The 3,162-nt window shown below is 50.5% G+C and overlaps 1 non-coding gene across 1 annotated transcript; it reads left to right on the forward strand.

The window, feature by feature from the left end:
- The first annotated feature begins 2,146 nt into the window (after positions 1-2,146).
- TRNAS-ACU (transfer RNA serine (anticodon ACU)) lies at positions 2,147-2,219 on the forward strand. Its single transcript has one exon. It is a non-coding gene; the product is annotated as a tRNA-Ser (tRNA).
- The last annotated feature ends 943 nt before the right edge of the window (positions 2,220-3,162 follow it).

Raw genomic sequence — 3,162 nt, forward strand, 5'->3', positions numbered from 1 at the left:
AACATCAGAAGGCGAAACGAGCGGCGGAGACGCCTGAGCAAAGGGAAGCACGTCTTGCCAAGCGGAGACTCAAAGAGGTGGAACGTAACAAGCGAAGCATAGCTTGTGTATCGGAGAGAAAGCAACCAGTCTAAATACTGTGTAGGCAGCATTGAGACAACTCCGTGTTACTTTACCGATCATCGGGCAGTGTTTATCTCTCTAAAAACAATTGAATAAATAAACAATGTCTTTTATCGAATACTAATTCAATGCTTAACATTATAGTCAACAAAAGCTCGGCATCATGCGTACCCAGGGGAGAACTGCCGCTCTCGCTACGTATATCCTAGCAAAGCTGAGCTAAACCACTGCCAATGTTTTGCTGACGACCACGATGACACCAAAATTTCCTTGGACGGTAGACGTATACAGCTTCGCTGTAATAATAATAATAATAATATTAATAATAATAATTGGTTTTTGGGGAAAGGAAATGGCGCAGTATCTATGTCATATCTCGGCGGACACCGAAACCGCGCCGTAAGGAAAGGAATAAAGGAGGGACTGAAAGAAGAAAGGGATAAGAGGTGCCGTTAGTGGATGGCTCCGGGAAAATTTCGGCCACCTGCGGATCTTTAACGGTTAGGGCGCTCGACTACTGATCCGGAGTTCCCGGGTTCGAACCCGACCGCGGCGGCTGCGTTTTTATGGAGGAAAAACGCTAAGGCGCCCGTGTGCTGTGCGATGTCAGTGCACGTTAAAGATCCCCAGGTGGTCGAAATTATTCCGGAGCCCTCCACTACGGCACCTATTCTTCCTTTCTTCTTTCACTCCCTCCTATATCCCTTCCCTTACGGCGCGGTTCAGGTGTCCAAAGAGATATAAGACAGATACTGCGCCATTTCCTTTCCCCAAAAAACCAATTATTATTATTATTATTATTATCTTTAACGTGCACTGACATAGATAGCACAGCACACGGGCGAGTTTGCGTTTCGCCTCCATCGATACCCTTCCGCCGCGGTTGGGTTCGAACCCGGGTACTGAGGATAAGTAGCCGAGCGCCCTAACCACTGAGCCACTCTTGAAAATAGAAATTGATTTTGAGGGAAAGGAAATGGAGCAGTATTTGTCTCATTTCTAGGCGGACACCTGGACCGCGCCGTAAGGGAAAAGATAAAGGAGGGTGTGAAAAAGAAAGGAAGGAAGAGGTGGCGTTGTGGAGGGCTCCGGAATAATTTCGAAAACCTGGGGATCTTTAACGTGCACTGACATCGCACCACACGGGCGCCGCAGCGTTTCTCCTCCATCGAAACGCGGCCTCCGCGGTAGGGTTCGAACCCGGGAAATCCAGATCAGTAGCCGCGCGTCTTAACCACTGAGCCACCACGGCGAATACATATTGAAAATTGAAAATTGGTTTTAGAGGAAAGGAAATGGCACAATATCTGTCTCACATCTTGGTGGACACCTTAAAAGCGCCGTAAGCAAATGGACAAAGGATGGAGTGAAAGAAAAAAGGAAGAAAGGGGTGCCGTTGTGGAGGGCTCCGGGATGTTCTCGACCACCTAGAGATCGCACAGCAAACGCGGCCCTCCTACCTCTCCGCTCTAACTCCATTCCAGGAGCTGACCGTACCTCCAATAGCATGCTCCGCAATTTGGACAATCACTCGATTGCCCAACACACGGGGTACACCATCACATGCTGGCAGGAGGGCACCCTTCCGCAATCCTGCCGTCACGCCGAAATCTTATTCCTACCCAAACCCCACAAACCTCTTACACCTGCAAATCTTCCGCCCATCTCACTAATCTCATGCCTGGGCAAGCTTTTGGAACATGTCCTACTCGCCTGACTCACCCAGCACATGGCGGAGCAAGACCTCCACACGCACAGCATGGTGGGCTTCCGTCCCCACCTGTCAGCACACGACGCCATGCTCTAGCTCACACGGGATATTTTCGACCCCCTCATACCGGGCCACACAAAAGCTGTCCTCGCCTTGGATCTCTCTAAGGCATTTTATCGCCTAAACCATCAAGCGAGCATGGCGGCGCTCTCCCCTTTGCACATAGGTGAACGTATTTACACCTATATTCACGCATTCCTTAATAATCGCACGGCCGAAAATCACTTCGGTCTCCACATACACATTTGCCCCGCCGCGGTGGCTCAGTGGTTAGGGCGCTCGACTACTGATCTGGAGTTCCCGGGTTCGAACCCCGACCGCGGTGGCTGCGTTTTTATGGAGGAAAAACGCTAAGGCGCCCGTGTGCTGTGCGATGTCAGTGCACGTTAAAGATCCCCAGGTGGTCGAAAGTATTCCGGAGCCCTCCACTACGGACCTATTTGTTCCTCTCTTCTTTCACTCCCTCCTTTATCCCTTCCCTTACGGCGCGGTTCAGGTGTCCAACGATATATGAGACAGATACTGCGCCATTTCCTTTCCACCAAAAACCAATTATTATTATTATTCTCCACATACACACTTAGTGGGGTTTGCACTCCCCAGGGATTTGTCCTCTCCCCTTTTCTCTTCAATGTCACCCTCATCCGTCTTGCCCGCAAACTACAAACCATCCCTCACCTTCGCCATACACTCTATGCTGATGGTATCACGCAATGGACCACCCATGGCAGTGATGGAGACATAGAGATTACTCTGCAGTCAGCAACTACTCTCCCCCAAAAACATGCGAGGAATATCGGACTCTCATGTTCTCCGGAGAAGTCGGAGCTGCTCATACTCCGCCCCACAACCCGAAACTTCCCCGCAGCCCCCATAACCGTGACACCGAAAAACCGGAACATCCCGGAGGTACACACAGTCCGGGTACTGGGCCTTCACATCCAGAATAACAGGAAAAACACCCTCACCATCCACAAACTCAAACAGACGGCAGTGTCGATATTCCACCTAATCTGCCGAGCTTCTGGACACCGCCGGGGCATGAAGGAGCATCACCTATGTCGCCTCAATCATGGCTTCATCTTCGGCCGCTTTCTCTTCACGCTCCCCTACCTGAAACTCCAGGGCAGAGAAATCTCCACCCTGGATGTCATAATCCGAACAGCATTTAAGACAGCACTACACCTAACCCTAAATACCCCAACAGAAAAACTCCTCCAGCTAGGCCTACACAACACGATAGGTGAGCTTATCGAGGCCCACCGAAG

This window comes from Amblyomma americanum, chromosome 6 (assembly GCF_052857255.1).
Source record: "Amblyomma americanum isolate KBUSLIRL-KWMA chromosome 6, ASM5285725v1, whole genome shotgun sequence".
Classification (NCBI taxonomy): Eukaryota; Metazoa; Arthropoda; class Arachnida; order Ixodida; family Ixodidae; genus Amblyomma; species Amblyomma americanum.